Genomic DNA, 18,930 nt, shown 5'->3' with positions numbered 1-18,930 from the left:
GGGCGCGGCCGCCGCGGGGCGCCCTAAGAGCCTTGCGCTTCGCCTCCCTTTCGCTCTGACCTGCAAGTCGGGCCAACGGGCCGCCCCTCTCCTCGGGGGGCCGTGCTGTACTTGAGCCGCACGACCCGCGACCGCACTCCAGCCTGCTGACGCCGGCCCGGCCCCCGAACACCGCCAACACCAGACCAGCAACCGCCTGGCCGGGCCCGGGGGCCCGATGGGCTTCCAGGACCCCCCAGTGACCGGGAGGGCGTGCGTGCGTGCGCGCGGGGCCTGGGGGGTGGGCTGAGGGGTGCGGAGGTCTCGGCGCCCTCCCACCCCCGGCCACTCCAGACCCGGCCGCGCTGGCTGAGCGGCGCCTCCCCCCCCCCCCCCATCCCGTTCGCTGCTCAGGGCCGCGCGACCCCGGAGGTGTCGGTGGTCTTCGGGGCCCGCCGCCTCCCGATCCCCGCGGCCCGGGGGCCTCTGAACCTCCTGCGGGCCTAGGCTCAGCGAATCTTGAGCGCCCAACTTGCCCGGCACCTGCCCGCTGCCCAAACCCACCGGGAGCCACGGAGGCGCGGTCGACCGGAGCGCCTCAGCCCCGCCCCTTTGCCCTACCGAGGCGCCCCCCTTGTCCCCACGCCGCCCGCCAAGCACCCGACCTTCCTGAGAGAGCAGACGAACCACAGGCAGGCACACAGACAGACAGACACACACACACACACACACACACACGAGTGTGGTCTTTGGAAATACTTCTGTTCGTAGTTGCTGGGTTGAGCCCAACTCTTATAGGACCCATGGAGTGCGGCCCATCAGGCTCCTCTGTCCGTGGCATTTCCCAGGCGAGAATACTGGAGTGGGTTGCCATTACCTTCTCCAGGGCATCTTCCCGACCCAGGGGTCAAACCCGAGTCTCCTGCGGGCGGATGCCTTGCCATCTGAACCAGCACATTGCGAATTCCCTAGGCAAAGCAAAATACAAAGAAAAGAGCTCGTGTGCTACTAAGTGGAAAGATGATTGAAGAAACAGAAGGTGTCCTTTGTTGGTATCTTGGAATCTTTCTTTAGTTTTCGTTGATTTTTACTCTTAAGGCTACTTGAACAAGGCAAGAGAGAAACCCCAGAACTGAAAAGCTATTGACTTTTTTGAAAGAAACCTGTGCAGGTTAAGCACTCTTCGTTTTTGAGAGATGGTGAAATGCAAAATCTTGATTCAACACATATGACTTTGGTGAACTTTATTTCAAATCTCCATGATGAACCCCTAAGGCGTCCAGGAAGAAAGGAGTAGAGCGGGAGACAAAAAGAGCAACCTTTCCCCTTGGCGCCATCCGAACCAGCTGCTTAGTTCCTTCATCTCATGGACTACCATCTGGGCTTATCTGGTTTGTCTGATTCTTGTTTCGGGGCCCGTTTCTAGTCACAAGGCTGTCAACAGTGGGGGGTGGGGTGGGGGGTGGGGGAAGCCCTTCTTTCCATTCCACATGAGACCCAGTGGACAATCCAGGCCCTGGCCACTGCATAGAGCGTGCAGCAACAATATCAACGGTGATGCTGGTTAACAACGCATATTCCTGGAATCCACTCCGTTGCCTACCGAGTGTGTGCGGTGGTGGTCTGGAACCTATACCTGGAAGCTTTCTTGATGATTGCAAATGACACCAAAGTCCGAGGACGATGGAAGATCTTCACGTTTCTGCAAGAGCCACACACCTCCAGAAGGAACCGCAAGACTTGCCTGACATGGTCAAGGTCTAAGTATTGGACTACACGTCGGAAGGTCTCCACCTTTGCTATGGAAGTCAAACGATCTTTCTTGGAAATGAAAATGGATCACACTGAACGTTCACATTCTTCTAGAGCATTTGAAAAGCCCTAAACTGTAGAAATCTGCTGTACGAGTTCCTTGAAAGCAAGAACCCATACTGATGGATATGTCTTAATGCCTTAGATTGTGCCTTGAATATAGCGTACACATGAACCCAGGAAAGGAAAGAATGGAATCGCCAAATACACAAAGAGATCAAAAGTGCCGAGCCAAGTGACACCTTGAGGCTTCCAAGAACTTTTCTGTCTTTCACACACTAAGTAAATCCTGAGCACCTACGATGAGCTGGGAGGCATGTAATAAGTTTCTGGAACTAGAAGGCGGAGAGAAGCAGACACAGAGTTCCTGCTTTCACTGAGACGAATCTAATGATACATCACAGGCAGATCCTTGGAGAACTTGTCGAGGGGCCTCTACCCTCACCAAAACCTGGGTGTCAGGGAAGGCTTTTCAGAGTAACCATTGCGTTGAGGTCCATAGGTGGAACCTACGTAAACCAGGGTTGAGATGCAGGAAGAATTTCAGGCAGGGAAAACAGCATCCTGGAAGTCTAGGTGACCAGGGAAACTTAGGACGTTCAAGAAATGAAAATGCCCTATGGGATGGAAGCCAAAGAGTGCAGAGGGCATTCCAGGGAAAAGACATCCGAGAAGAACGTGAGGAGCAGGCATGAAGGGAATTGGTCGTATCTTCAATATGATGGGAAAATACAAGAGCCGTTGGAGCAGGATGGTGAGAGAATTGCATCTGCATTTCCAAACGGTCATCTTGCTCCACGTCACTAATGATTGGAGAGACTCAACTCCAAACGCCAAGGAGGGACCACTTCGCCCGAGTCCGATTGGGCCTCATTGCAATGTCTGTCCATAGCAGATGCTGGAGAAGCTGTGGAGCAAAGGGAACTCTCCTCCACGCTGAGTAGGAATGGGAGTTGGTACAGCCGGGATGGAAAAGAGTATGGAGGTTCGCGAAGGAACTAAAAGTAGAAGTAGCCTATGGTTCAGCAGTCCCACTCCCAGGCATAGATCCACCCCCAGTACAAGCCAACAAGCTAGATGCCCCGTTTGGGCACATCGATCTGTGCGCGCGCTCGCATGCGCATGCGCGATCGCCTGCGAGGCTGGGGGTGGGGCGGGGGCTGGGGCTCTGGCTGGAGTCGGTGCAAGCCCCGGGATTGCCTGAGGCAAGCCAAAGGAGCCCCAGAGGGAGACGGGACGGCCGGTCGTCTGGTTTCCTGAAAGCCGAATGCGAAGGCGGAGGGGCTCGCGGGCCGCGGGGAGGCAACCCAGGTCTGCAGCGGGAGTCGGGGCCCCGGCCACCCACTCACTCCCCCCGCCCCGGGAGGGGCTGGGGCTGCGGGGGTGGCGGGGGGGCGAGGGGGGGTGTGGGTCCAAGAATTGGGACGCGGGGCGGGGGCTAAAGGACCTCTTCTGGTAGGCAAAAAAGCCTCCAGCACCCGGAATTCCCAGGTGGTCTCCCATCCAAGATACTGAACAGGCCCGACCCTGCTTAGCTTCCGAGATCAGACGAGATCGGGCGCCTTCAGGCCGATAGGGCCGGAGACGGGCGCGGCCGCCGCGGGGCGCCCTAAGAGCCTTGCGCTTCGCCTCCCTTTCGCTCTGACCTGCAGGTCGGGCCAACGGGCCGCCCCTCTCCTCGGGGGGCCGTGCTGTACTTGAGCCGCACGACCCGCGACCGCACTCCAGCCTGCTGACGCCGGCCCGGCCCCCGAACACCGCCAACACCAGACCAGCAACCGCCTGGCCGGGCCCGGGGGCCCGATGGGCTTCCAGGACCCCCCAGTGACCGGGAGGGCGTGCGTGCGTGCGCGCGGGGCCTGGGGGGTGGGCTGAGGGGTGCGGAGGTCTCGGCGCCCTCCCACCCCCGGCCACTCCAGACCTGGCTGCGCTGGCTGAACGGCGCCTCCCCCCCATCCCGTTCGCCGCTCAGGGCCGCGCGACCCCGGAGGTGTCGGTCTTCGGGGCCCGCCGCCTCCCGATCCCCGCGGCCCGGGGGCCTCTGAACCTCCTGCGGGCCTAGGCGCAGCGAATCTTGAGCGCCCAACTTGCCCGGCACCTGCCCGCTGCCCAAACCCACCGGGAGCCACGGAGGCGCGGTCGACCGGAGCGCCTCAGCCCCGCCCCTTTGCCCTACCGAGGCCCCCCGCCCCCCTTGTCCCCACGCCGCCCGCCAAGCACCCGACCTTCCTGAGAGAGCAGACGAACCACAGGCAGGCACACAGACAGACACACACACTCGCACGCACCCACGCCATGGGAGACAGCTGGCCTGCGCGAGCTCCTCAGCCAGAGCCATAGCACCTGGGAGAGGCCGGGGCCAGACCAAAGGCCCGGTGGACGGCTGTCGGGAGAGACAGAGGCAGAAATCCATGAAGCTTCCGAGACAGACTCCAAGACGGCGAGAGGGAGATACAGACACACACACACACACACACACACACACACACACTTGAGTGTGGTCTTTGGAAATACTTCTGTTCGTAGTTGCTGGGTTGAGCCCAACTTTTATAGGACCCATGGAGTGCGGCCCATCAGGCTCCTCTGTCCGTGGCATTTCCCAGGCGAGAATACTGGAGTGGGTTGCCATTTCCTTCTCCAGGGGATCTTCCCGACCCAGGGATCAAACCCGAGTCTCCTGCGGGCGGATGCCTTGCCATCTGAACCAGCACATTGCGAATTCCCTAGGCAAAGCAAAATACAAAGAAAAGAGCTCGTGTGCTACTAAGTGGAAAGATGATTGAAGAAACAGAAGGTGTCCTTTGTTGGTATCTTGGAATCTTTCTTTAGTTTTCGTTGATTTTTACTCTTAAGGCTACTTGAACAAGGCAAGAGAGAAACCCCAGAATTGAAAAGCAATTGGCTTTTTTGAAAGAAACCTGTGCAGGTTAAGCACTCTTCGTTTTTGAGAGATGGTGAAATGCAAAATCTTGATTCAACACATATGACTTTGGTGAACTTTATTTCAAATCTCCACGATGAACCCCTAAGGCGTCCAGGAAGAAAGGATTAGAGCGGGAGACAAAAAGAGCAACCTTTCCCCCTGGCGCCATCCCAACCAGCTGCTTAGTTCCTTCATCTCATGAACTACCATCTGGGCTTATCTGGTTTGTCTGATTCTTGTTTCGGGGCCCGTTTCTAGTCACAAGGCTGTCAAGAGTGGGGTGGATGTTTGGGAGGGGGAGGAAGCCCTTCTTTCCATTCCACGTGAGACCCAGTGGACAATCCAGGCCCTGGCTACTGCATTGAGTGTGCAGCAGAAATATCAACGGTGATGCTGGTTAACAACGCATATTCCTGGAATCCACTCCTTTGGCTACTGACTGTGTGTGGTGGTGGTCTGGAACCTATATCTGGAAGCTTTCTTTATGATTGCAAATGACACCAAAGTCCGAGGACGATGGAAGATCTTCACGTTTCTGCAAGAGCCACACACCTCCAGAAGGAACCACAAGACTTGCTTGAAATGGTCAAGGTATAAGTATTGGACTAAACGTTGGAAGGTCTCCACCTTTGCTATGGAAATCAAAATATCTTTCTTTGAAGTGAAAATGGATCATACTCAACGTTCACGTTCTTGTAGAGCTTTTGAGAAGCCCTAAATTGTAGAAATCTGCTGTACGAGTTCCTTGAAAGCAAGAACCTATATTTATGGATATGTCTTAGTGCCTTAGATTGTGCCTTGATTATAGTGTACACATCAACCCAGGAAATAAAGAATTGAATCGCCAAATATACGAAGAGATCAAAAGTGCCGAGCCAAGTGACACCTTGAGGCTTCCAAGAACTTTTCTGTCTTTCACACACTAAGTAAATCCTGAGCACCTACGATGAGCTGGGAGGCATGTAATAAGTTTCTGGAACTAGAAGGCGGAGAGAAGCAGACACAGAGTTCCTGCTTTCACTGAGACGAATCTAATGATACATCACAGGCAGATCCTTGGAGAACTTGTCGAGGGGCCTCTACCCTCACCAAAACCTGGGTGTCAGGGAAGGCTTTTCAGAGTAACCATTGCGTTGAGGTCCATAGGTGGAACCTACGTAAACCAGGGTTGAGATGCAGGAAGAATTTCAGGCAGGGAAAACAGCATCCTGGAAGTCTACGTGACCAGGGAAACTTAGGACGTTCAAGAAATGAAAATGCCCTATGGGATGGAAGCCAAAGAGTGCAGAGGGCATTCCAGGGAAAAGACATCAGAGACTAACGTGGGGAACAAGCATGAAGGGATGTGATCATATATTCAATATGATGGGAAAATACAAGAGCAGTTGGGGCAGGGAGATGATAGAATTTCTCTGCATTTCCTAAATGTCGTCTTGCTCCATAACACTAATGTTTGGAGCGACTCAACTCCAAGTTACAAGGAGGGACCACTTCCAGGAGTTCGAATAGTCCTCATTGCAAAGTCTGTCAATAACGAATGCTAGAGAAGATGTGGACCAAAGGGAACTCCACTCCACAAGCAGATTGTGTGGGTGAATTCTCTAAGAAATTAAGGGAAAGAGTGCTACATCTTGTTTATTGTATTGTGTTTAGGGGGAACTATTTTGGAATTAGAGGAGCCCATTCCTCAGTATATGATTTCCAAACTAGGCAAGTATAATTACAGTCTGATAAGATGTAACTCAAATAACTTCTGAATGTTAATTGATTTTGAAAGAGGAAATAATCTTGCAAGAGAAATATAGACAAACAGGAAAAGCATAGTTGTCAATATATTAACCTAGAGATGCTACAAATATTGTTTAAGAAATATGAAAGTTTCATGGAGTATTTCTCATGAAGGAATTATTTCCTCTTAAAAGTCAAAAGGGCTTCCCTGGTGGCTCAGAGGTTAAAGCATCTGCCTGCAATGCAGAAGACCTGGGTTTGATCCCTGAGTCAGAAAGATCCCCTGGAGAAGGAAATGGCAACCCACTCCAGTATTCTTGCCTGGAGAATCCCATGGATGGAGGAGCCTGGTGGGCTACAGTCCACTGGGTCGCGAAGAGTCAGATACTACTGAGCAACTTAACTAACTTAACAGTCAAAAAGGATCATGAGTCCACTCATAAAAATGATTTGTTCTTCAGTTTTATCACGAATTACCTGACTAAAGGATGATTATGTATTGTATTATTCCTTCAAAATTATAGCACATTGTTCACTTTCCAGATTTTTTTAAATTGATATTTATTTAACATTGACTCTGTGCCAGCACTGCAAAGCCCACCCACACACCCTACACCAATTTTGTGACTTCATTAGAAACCACTTAATCAAGCAAATTCTATAGTTGCCTCTATTTTACATCCTAAATCGGCACATTATATGTCGCCCTACTTAACACTATTAAGATTATCTCTTTTTTAAAAATTCTTGATAAATATAATTCCTGGCTTCCTCACAAAATAATTTAAATTATATAAAAACTGGAACTTTGTCTAATTTATCACTGTATTCTTAGCTCTTCGAGGAATATTAGTACTAGATATTCAAAAGACTCGTATTAAATGAAAATGATTTCAGTGGGTCTCAAAAGAACTTGTCTTTAAAAGGCATTGGTGCGGGGAGCTGCCCGTCAGAACGGGGTCCTTTGTCCGAAGGACACAGCTCTGGGAGCTGCCTCAGTCCTTGAGGGTTTGCTTGCAAACATAGCTCTCTGTCCCGCCACCCCAGAGATTAGGCGCTTATTTACTGCAGGCACCTGGAGTTCTGTGCAAACTTCTCACGCACAGAGAAATATTATCTGGTGTAAGAAATAATAACAGGGTGCCATTCCCATGCTCTCAAGATTTCTTGTGACTGTTTGTAAGATGTGTAGGTCAAACAAAGAAAATGTTAACTGTCTTGTCTTTCTCACGCTCTTCTGTATAAATGTGAGATGCTGAATAAAGTTGGTGTCAGACTGCGTCCCTTCGTGGAGACGTGTCTGAACCTCTCGACCCCATCTTTGTTGGAGATTTCTCTTGCTTTCGTTTCTTTTCTCAGCCCCGCCGTGCACGTTCTCGGGACCTGATCGACTTTGCCGTCTAGCACCGGCACATTGGTGCCATTTAAAGTAGATATTAGGTTTCCATTTTCTCATCAATGATTCGTTTCATTGGTTTTGTCATTTCAGATAACTTTCTTGAACATCAGATCATGGAAGATAGAAATAATGTTACTGAATTTATCCTCTTAGAACTTTCTATGGACAAGAAAGTCCAGATCCTCTGCTTTTTATTTTTCTTATTCTGTTACCTGGCTATTTGGTTGGGGAATTTGATCATTGTGATTTCTTACATGCAGTCAGCTAATCACCCAGCCCATGTACTTCTTCCTTAACTGCCTTGCACTCTCAGATCTCTTCTACACCTCCACTGTGACACCCAAACTCATGACTGACTTACTGATGGAAAAAAGGCCATTTCCTATAAAAACTGCATGACACAGCTTTTCACCACCTACTTCTTTGGGGAGGGGGGAATGAGGTCTTCACCCTCACAGGGATGGCCTGTGACTGCTATGTGGTCAACAGCAAACCTCTCCACGACGCCATCACCATGAACAGGCAAAAACGTCACTCAATTCTCATAGCGTCGTGTGCAGGGGGACTTCTTCATTCTCTTGGTCTCTTTCTTCTTGCGATTGTTTTACCTTTCTGTGGCCCCAGTGAAATAGACCACTATTTCTGTGATGCATATCTTTTGTTGAAACTAGCCTGCACTGATACACACAAAATTGGCTTTTTTGTCATTGCCAATTCTGGCTTGATGGGACTGGTGCTCTTTGTGGTTTTGATGGCCTCCTACATTTTGATTCTGTATAATGTGTGCACATATTCTGCAGAAAGCCACCATAAAGCACTTTCCACCTGTAGTTCCCACATCACAGTCTGTGATCCTCTTTTTCACACCTGTCATCTTTGTTTACATTAGACCTGCCACAACATTACCAGAGGATAAAGTGTTTACGCTCTTCTACACAATTATTGTCCCCATGCTCAACCCGCTTATCTACACACTTAGAAACATGGAGATGAAAAATTCCATAAGAAGAGTTTGGTGCAATAAAAGGTTCTGGGAAAGGAGCTTAATGATCTGAAGGTCATTCATCTCTGACGCCAGTGACTGTCTTCTCATCACTCCCTCTGTTGCTGAGTCTCTCCTGCTAATGGGAAAATCAGTCAGAATGTGTAAAAGCCAAGCCTCCAACAACAGCTTGCCTTCAGTGGTTCCTTCTTTATTTTCCTCTCAATGCGTTTTCCTTGATTTCACTTTTCACTAATAATCCCCTTTGTTTAAAAAAAAAGAAAAGGAAACTTTTTACAGAGTAAAAACACACTGAAAAATCTGGAGGGAGAGTGATCCTGCCTGTATTGAAGGCTAAACCTGGGGGAGACTTCGCTCTCAAAATACTTGGCCTCAAGGTATAAAAGGTAATAATATGTTACAAGGTAAAAGACAGTTAAAGAATCCACCTGCTAATGCAGGAGACACATGTTCAATCCTTGGGCCAGGAAGATCCTCTGGAGAAGGAAATGGCTACCCACTCCAGTGTTTTTGCCTGGGAAATCCCATGGAGAGAGGAATCTGGTGGGCTACAGCCCATGGGGATGCAAAACAGCTGGACATGATTCAGCGACTAAACAAAAACAAAAAGGCAGTTATAGGAAAATAAGAACAATCACATACTGCAAACTCCTTTCAGAACTATATACCTAGCCTCGTATCCTACAACTCTAGATTTCTTTTAATCAAGTACCTAGAGATTTTTTTGTGTGTATTTGTGAACTGCTATTATTTTACTTAAGTGAAAAGAATATATAGATCTAAATACAACATAGTGTAAAGTCCAGCCTTATAGTCGACATGGCAAGTCTTACAGTCTGAAAAGCAAGTCACTGTGTGATCTGTTTGTGAAGTAACATTGTAAGTATTGGGGGAAATATATGTGTATATATATATATATATATATACAAACTCATGCTATTTGAACTGGGTTTGATATTAAGTATACATGATCAAGGAATAAATAAACTACAACTGACTTTGCTACAAAAAAGAAGAAAATATAAATCCTTTAGTTCCTCAAAACAGATGATTTATCTCAAAGTAAAAGACTTTCACTTACTATCTAAATTCAAGTGTAGAATAATCCTAAAATAATATTTGACAAAATATAGATCAGACTCAGTGATGGGAATATATATATATATATATTCTGCTGCTGTGCTTAGGTGTTTCTGACTCTGTGGCCACATGGACTGTAGCCCACCAGGCTTCTCTGTCCATGGGGATTCTCCAGGCACAAATATCGGAGTGGGTTGCCATGTTCTCCTCCAGGGGATCTTCCCAAGCCAGGGACTGAACCCAGGTCTCCCACATTGCAGGCAGACTCTTTACCAACTGAGCCATCAGGGAAGCCCAAGTATACTGGAGTGGGTAGCCTATCTCTTCCCCAGGGGATTTTCCCGACCCAGGAATCAACCAGGGGTCTCCTGCATTGCAGGTGGATTCTTTACCAGTTGAGCTACCAGGGAAGTCTAATGTGTATACATCCATACCTATAGGATTTTCATGATTTTCTAGGGCAAAGTATACATTTTGTTTGAAATACATTTTTAAGATTGCTGCATTTTCTTATGAAAATGTGCATAGTTTTGGATATAAAATGTAACTATTAATAGTATAGATTTGTATTCTATATAATGAGTTAAACTATATTTAATACTATAGATTTATTTTAGGTAATAGGATATTTTCTAATGTTTCTCTCTCAAATAATGTAATATTTTGTAGAATTAATAGGACAGATGATGGATTTTAAAGAATCATATTATTACTATGTCATAAAAATGTTGTTAACTGTTCTCCACACAAAGATAGGCCATATTAATATTTGGCTATATTATGTGTGTGTCTCCTTCAGAATTTTCCACAGTTTATTGTGACCCACACAGTCAAAGGCTATGGCATAGTCAATAAAGCAGAAATAGATGTTTTTCTGGAACTCTCTTGCTTTTTCGATGATCCAGCAGGTGTTGGCAATTTGATCTCTGGTTCCTCTGCCTTTTCTAAAACCAGCTTGAACATCTGGAAGTTCATGGCGCATGTATTGCTGAAGCCTGGCTTGGAGAATTTTGAGCATTACTTTACGAGCAACAAAGATCTGTCTAGTCAAAGCTATAGTTTTTCCAGCAGTCATGTATGGATGTGAGAGTTGGACTATAAAGAAAGCTGAGGGCCGAAGGATTGATGCTTTTGAACTGTGGTGTTGGAGAAGACTCTTGAGAGTCCCTTGGACTGCAAGGAGATCCAACCAGTCCATCCTAAAGGAGATCAGTCCTGGGTGTCCATTGGAAGGACTGATGTTGAAGCTAAAACTCCAACACTTTGGCCACCTGATGAGAAGAGCTGACGCATTTGAAAAGACCCTGATGCTTGGAAAGGTTGAGGGGAGGAGGAGAAGGGGACAACAGAGGATGAGATGGCTGGATGGCATCACGGACTCAACGGACATGGGTTTGGGTGGACTCCGGGAGTTGGTGACGGGACGGGGAGGCCTGGTGTGCTGCAGTACATGGGGTCTCAAAGAGTCAGACACGACTGAGGGCCTGAACTGAACTGAATATGTATGTGTCTTATTTTTGTACTTGCAAGATACTTTGCAAATATTATTTTGCATATTTTGCTGAATATTTAAATGTCAAAAAAGAATGGTGTTTCAGAATTGTAAATAATAATCTTAAGGAGGCAGAAGTTATCAAAGTAACTGAATGAATATGTTGTAAATAATGTAAATCAACCAAATCTTACTTAATTTCCCAATTGAATTATCTCCTCAAGTGGATCAGTTGTTTGGAGTTACATTTTCATAAAGATCATCCATTCGTCTTCCCAGATAGTTGCGAATATCTGGTAATAACTGATATTTTTCAATATCCCCATCTCTGTGTTTGCTTATAGTGTTTAACAGCCTTCCATAGAGACCTCAGCTCTGCCTTCATGTGTAAATTAAGCAGAAACCATAATCCATGACCTTCAGCCATGAACTACAGAGTTTAATACCAGATATTTTGGGTGAGGAATTTTTTAAAAAGATGCTTACAATATATGCCATTCTTATCTCTCCTGTTAATAAATACAAGTACTAGGAAATAAAGAGGCCAGAATATATTGCTTCATTTCACAGAGACATCATTCATACAAATCTCTCTCTCTCGGAATGAGGCTTAAAATAAGACATTATTCTGCCTGCCTCATTCAGTCTGGATTCATGAGCAGTTCAGGTTGTGGGGTGGTGGTTGCTTTTCGCTAGTAAATCACACTGTATGAGAAAACTCATATATTGAGTTTAATTCCTATTATGTGGGGATTTCTTATGTTATGTCAGTTCAGTTCAGTTCAGTCGCTCAGTCGTGTCCGACTCTTCGTGACCCCATGAATCGCAGCACGCCAGGCCTCCCTCTCCATCACCAACTCCTGGACTTCACTCAGACTCACGTCCATCGAGTCAGTGATGCCATCCAGCCATCTCATCCTCTGTCGTCCCCTTCTCCTCTTGCCCCCAATCCCTCCCAGCATCAGGGTCTTTTCCAAAGAGTCAACTCTTTGCATGAGGTGGCCAAAGTACTGGAGTTTCAGCTTCAGCATCATTCCTTCCAAAGAAATCCCAGGGCTGATCTCCTTCAGAATGGACTGGTTGCATCTCCTTGCAGTCCAAGGGACTCTCAGGAGTCTTCTCCAACACCACAGTTCAAAAGCATCAGTTCTTCGGTGCTCAGCCTTCTTCATGGTCCAACTCTCACATCCATACATGACTACAGGAAAAACCATAGCCTTGACTAGACGGACCTTTGTTGGCAAAGTAATGTCTCTGCTTTTGAATATGCTATCTAGGTTGTTCATAACTTTTCTTCCAAGGAGTAAGCGTCTTTTAATTTCATGGCCGCAGTCACCATCTGCAGTGATTTTGGAGCCCCCCAAAATAAAGTCTGATACTGTTTCCACTATTTCCCCATCTAGTTCCCATGAAGCGATGGGACCAGATGCCGTGATCTTCGTTTTCTGCGTGTCGAGCTTTAAGCCAAGTTTTTCACTCTCCACTTTCACTTTCATCAAGAGGCTTTTGAGTTCCTCTTCACTTTCTGCCATAAGGGTGGTGTCATCTGCATATCTGAGGTTATTGATATTATCCCGGCAATCTTGATTCCAGCTTGTGTTTCTTCCAGTCCAGCGTTTCTCATGATGTATTCTGCATAGAAATTAAATAAGCAGGGTGACAATATACAGCCTTGACGTACTCCTTTTCCTATTTGGACCCAGTCTGTTTTCCCATGTCCAGTTCTAACTGTTGCTTCCTGACCTGCATACAGATTTCTCAAGAGGCAGGTCAGGTGTTCTGGTATTCCCATCTCTTTCAGAATTTTATATAGTTTATTGTGATCCATGCAGTCAAAGGCTTTGGCATCGTCAATAAAGCAGAAATAGATGTTTTTCTGGAACTCTCTTGCTTTTTCCATGATCCAGCAGATGTTGGCAATTTGATCTCTGGTTCCTCTGCCTTTTCTAAAACCAGCTTGAACATCTGGAAGTTCACGGTTCGTGTATCGCTGAAGCCTGGCTTGGAGAATTTTGAGCATTACTTTACTAGCATGTGAGATGAGTGCAATTGTGCGGTAGTCTGAGCATTCTTTGGCATTGCTTTCTTTGGGATTGGAATGAAAACTGACCTTTTCCAGTCCTGTGGCCACTGCTGAGTTTTCCAAATTTGCTGGCATATTGAGTGCAGCACTTTCACAGCATCATCTTTCAGGATTTGAAACAGCTCCTCTGGAATTCCATCACCTCCACTAGCTTTGTTCGTAGTGATGCTTTCTAAGGCCCACTTGACTTCACATTCCAGCATGTCTGGCTCTAGGTCAGTGATCACACCGTCGTGATTATCTGGGTCGTGAAGATCTTTTCTGCACAGTTCTTCTGTGTATTCTTGCCCCCTCTTCTTAATATCTGCTGCTTCTGTTAGGTCCATACCATTTCTGTCCTTTATCGAGCCCATCTTTGCATGAAATGTCCCCTTGGTATCTCTAATTTTCTTGAAGAGATCTCTAGTCTTTCCCATTCTGTTGTTTTCCTCTATTTCTTTGCATTGATCGCTGAGGAAGGCTTGCTTACCTCTCCTTGCTGTTCTTTGGAACTCTGCATTCAGAGGCTTATATCTTTCCTTGTCTCCTTTGCTTTTCACTTCTCTTCTTTTTCCAGCTAAGTCATACAGTGACTCACTTAGTGGCTCAGTCACACACTTGATAATGTAAGGAACAACACTTCTTGAAACAGGCAATATAGAAAACGATAGCAGTAATAGTAGAATCATAAGTAAGAAGTTAGGTCAAGAACTTCTAGTAGGTGTAGCCCAGTGACATCTCCATGTCATCTGACTTAGTTTGCTAAATGACTATAGCTTGCTGTTGATATCGTGGTTGTAGATCCTGAGCATCTGATCTTGATTCAAAGACTGGTTATTGAGATAAGCTTTAGAAACAAACTCAGAATGTCCTTTTTAACAACTTAATTAAATCTCTTAGCAATGTAACATAACCACAAGGAACTATCTCAGGAGTGCGTCTTAGTAAATACAGACCTTAACTTAAAAAACTGGAACTTAATATTCAGTGAAACATAATAGATGCCATAGGCCTGACATCAGTTAGGTGGATTTTTCTTTTAGAGCTCCCCAGTATACGTTGAGATTTCTGTATATGTCGGGAGACAGTCTTTTTATTTACCTGATAAGGCTGTTCAGAACCCAAGTGTCTCCAGCTTCTGGAGGGATGAGGCAGAGAGAAAAAAGGTATAATTTTACCCGTAGGAGTAAATCACTAGATTGTTTTAAATGATCAGTAACTCGAGGAGAAGTGCTTCTTTATATCTGAAAACACAGAGTAAAAATCAACAATATGTCAGACAAAAAGTCGTGAAAATTGCGGTCATATTTAGCAGTCTACTCCATCCCATGCAATTGATCCCTTTGTTCTGCTGTCCTTGCCCAATGGCCAAGGACATCAGTGAAAGCAGTAGTCTCGAAGAAACTCATGAAGCTTTTGTGAATGTCTGTATGACCTGTCCAGCAAAGTGGGTGCCCTGATCACTGGAGATTGTGGAAAGCACCTTTTAACCATTTTTTCTATTCTGAGATATTAATTCTGAAGCCAGGAAAGGCATTATCAAATAAAAATGAGGTTTGTCAGGGAGCCAGGAAAAGCCAAGTGGCCACGTTGGACCTCTCATAGCCCCAACCCTTTGGTTTATGGCCATTTTTAATCCATTTTAAATTCCCTGAAGAGGCGTTAACTTTTGTAGAAGCAGAATGAGCTGTGTTCATATGTGCTGTAGTCTGTTATCAAAAGCCACATTCCAAGAAAACTTTGTTCTTTTAATCAGTGAGAGAAAACCAAATTCCAGTTTGGTAACAGCTTATATTCACTGGGAAACAATAGTTATGCACTTAGTCATAGTCACAATAAGACTTCAAAGGCAGTTTAATGTCTTAACAAACTTGTAGCATGCACAAAACTCTTCTTTCACTTGCAACACACCTTTTTGCACTTTCTGTATTCGTCACTTCATTTGTCCACTTAGAGGACAGCCACCTGTACGTTTAGACTTACTTTGCTTTTCCTTAATAGAATGTAATTCCATTCCTTATTACTTTTTATTAAAAACACACATCTTACTTTTCTTCAGAAACCATGACTTGTACTTTACATCATCATTCTGTCGATTGGTAAGGATAAATCACCCAAAGTTATATCATTTATAAAAGTATCTGCACAATGTCTCTGTTAATTAGATCAATAAACAAACATCAGTATCATGTATCAATACAATAATGATTATTTCCCAGTTCACACAAGCCTCGAATTCATTTACTTTAATTTCCTTGAATTTAGAATTGTTTGATTTGTAAGCACTTACTTCTCTTTAGGCCAATTAATTAGAGCTCATTGAACCACTTAGCCTTTAGCAATTTTTTCCAAGGATGGAGACATACACCGAGACACACACAAATCTGGACAGACAGAAACCTCACAGTTTTCCACCTGAAATTTAAATTGTCTCTTTGTCCCTTTTATTTTCTTGGCTTGAGTTCCAGCTCATGGCTGGAGTCCCGGATCGAGTGGGCTGTGTATCTCAAGGACATGATAAGAGTTAACTCAGGTTTTTCCCCAGGCATGTTTCTGTTTCTCAGGCAGGATCAGAGCTCCCCAAAAGAGTATTTTCACAAGTCAAACTTTTAGTAATTACATGTGCAAAAGGAACCAGTTTTGCAATTTCAAAAAGATTCCATTTTACCTAGTTTTCTCCGGAGTCTAAAGAATACACATGGCCATTCAGGGTTCAAAATGTCATTTCTCCTTCATGTAGTCATAGCTTCATAGCTAAAATTTAAACCAGAGAGTGCTCAAATTGGCTCTGATGACAGGGGTAGACTGATCGAGAAGATGTCCCAGCAGGGATTATCTCTCTGGGCAGGTGAGGTCGTCTCTTAAAGCAAAGAAACCCCATATATAAGGGATTTTTAGGCCTTGAGGATCAAAATTATCCCAGTTTTTCAAGATATTATTCAAGGGGTGGGGGTGGTTCTGGACTGTTAGGCCCCATCTGTAAGAGAGAAAAAAGCAGTGCCCAGTGCCATGGCTTTTTTCTACCAGAGGTGTCTGCCCCTGCTCTAGACGGGGTTGGAGACTGATTTTCCACCTAAGCTTCCTTCCCTGGCCAGAGCTAACCTGTCTCTTACAGGTGAAGGTGTTCTACTCCCACCCCCCCTCATTCTACCACCCAGGCATGGTGGAGATGCACCAGGGTTAGACCTGATGGCATCCCAGATTGATGTCCAGGTCCTCACCATTAAAACCTTGGTTTGATTTCCCTTTTATTCCGGCACCACCTGGGGTGGAACAGAGTAGTTTTCCGGATGCTCGCCGAGCCAAGACCACTAGGGGAAGCACCCAACTTCTGTGTACCTGCGCACATTCCTCATAACAGTATAAGTGGCAAGTCATAAAGGGATGAACAGAAAACCCAAGACATCCTCCTGAGAGTGGCCACACGAGTCTATTTAATAACAAAGGAGGCGATGGAGGGCCCGCCTGCGAGGAAAAACTAATCCTTCATATGCATGGAGTGCCAACATCATCCTTTTGATTCCTGTCCCTCAGACTGTACAAAAAGAATACCTAAGGAGTTGAGACAAGAGCCACTGGAGGGCTTCGTCTGCTCTGCTAAGAGCTAGCGCTACTAAGGGAAGAAGCCCAATGCGCTTTCAATCTGCCCAAATCTGGGGTGTCCCAATCTGTGTCCTCAGGAATCTCATGCTCACCAGCAATGCCTCAATCCATATAGTCCAGAGGCATAGCCACGACAAGAACTTGCCTGTGTGTCTGTGGGGTCAGGATGGTGATTTCCAGTCTGAGAGATGTCCCTGGAGCTAGAGCTCCAGCTCGCTCCCTAAAGTGCTCCTGTCTGCAGTGTCCTGTAAAACTTGGAATGGGGGCCTTGCTAGAAAAGCACAATAACAGCATGGATTGCAAGTCCCTTGAAAGTCTACAATCCGGCACACGAGGTTAATAACTTTAATTCCCCAAGCAGATATGAAATGGTCAGAGGGACCAGGAAAAGCTGACTGGGGAAAAGAAGTTCAGTCCACATGCTTCTGATTTAGTAAAGTAGCTGCTGCTGCTGCTGCTGCTGCTGCTGCTAAGTTGCTTCAGTCGTGTCCGACTCTGTGAGACCCCAGAGTTGGCAGCCCACCAGGCTCCCCCGCCCCTGGGATCCTCCAGGCAAGAGTACTGTAGTGGATTGCCATTTCCTTCTCCAATGCAGGAAAGTGAAAAGGGAAAGTGAAGTCACTCAGTCGTGTCCAACTCTTAGCGACCCCATGGACTGCAGCCTACCAGGCTCCTCCGCCCATGGGATTTTTCCAGGCAAGAGTACTGGAGTGGGGTGCCATTGCCTTCTCCGTAGTAAAGTAGAGACCACAGTAAACGAGCAAAAGAATCTCAACTCTGAGTGTTCTTACCTTGTCTTGAAGATCTTGGACAAGCCCCCAAGATGATAACCTAGCAGTCAACGGTGACCGATGCCACTGGATTCATGGTGTCTGAAGAAGAAGATATTACTCTGGGGCCAAAGACAATCTCAGTCACTCAGAGCTTTGTGTATATTTTATTTAAAGTGAAGGTGACAGAAAAAGCTTCTGACACAGACATCAGAAGGGGCTCATTAATTTAAGTGGGGCCATATATACGTCTCAACTAGCCTCTGAGAATAGACAAAAAACATCTCAAGGATGTGAGCGTTTTGCCCAGACCCTTTCCTATAGCATACATCCAAAGCTCAAAAAGAGGAATGTCCTTGAACCTGAGATACTGCTCCCTACAATGCCTACTTGTCTTAGGCCAAAGAATGTGAAAAAGCAAGCAAGCTTGCCTCCTCCTTAAAGGGGCTTTAGGCTTGGATTCTTTATCAACCTGCTGGGACAGGTAAGTATACAGTTAAAATCAGAAAACTCTAATGTTGTAATGGTGGTGAGTAAAGCATTTGTATAACATACCACTGATAACTCATATAAGTATATCACTTATAAATTCAGTATGAAGGTCAAAAGATAAAATATCAAAATAATGATAACTACAAAATGAAATAATGGAACCATGTTTGAAGAATTAGATGACAGTATGATACTAAGTCAACAAACAGAGAGACCCAATGAAGAGCTACAAATTATTTTTTTTAAAGGAAACTAACATAAATTCTGGATTTGAAAACTAAAATAATTGAAATGAAAAATTGATAGGTTCAATAGCACATATGAGATGCTGGCAGAAATAATCCATAAACTTGAAGATGAATTCATAGAAATCAATGTAAAAATAAAGAGAAAAAAATGTTGAGGGAAAATGATCTAAGGCATCCATTCATTACACCATCGAGTATGGAAGGAGAGAGACTCTCAGAAAGCAGGGAGAGAAAGGGGAAGGAGTAAAATTACTTGTAGTCGGAATGGCTGACCGGCAGGTCAGAGCGAAAGGGAGGCGCAGCGCAGGGCTCTTAGGGCGCCGGGCGGCAGCGGCCTCC

General features: G+C 45.8%; 1 pseudogene; it reads right to left on the bottom strand.

Moving 5' to 3' along the window:
* Positions 1-3,257: 3,257 nt before the first annotated feature.
* Positions 3,258-3,377, bottom strand: LOC129641086 (uncharacterized; annotated as a pseudogene).
* Positions 3,378-18,930: the final 15,553 nt, after the last annotated feature.

This window comes from Bubalus kerabau, unplaced genomic scaffold (genome assembly GCF_029407905.1).
Source record: "Bubalus kerabau isolate K-KA32 ecotype Philippines breed swamp buffalo unplaced genomic scaffold, PCC_UOA_SB_1v2 scaffold_70, whole genome shotgun sequence".
Classification (NCBI taxonomy): Eukaryota; Metazoa; Chordata; class Mammalia; order Artiodactyla; family Bovidae; genus Bubalus; species Bubalus kerabau.
This window is presented reverse-complemented; position numbering and strand designations above follow the sequence as displayed.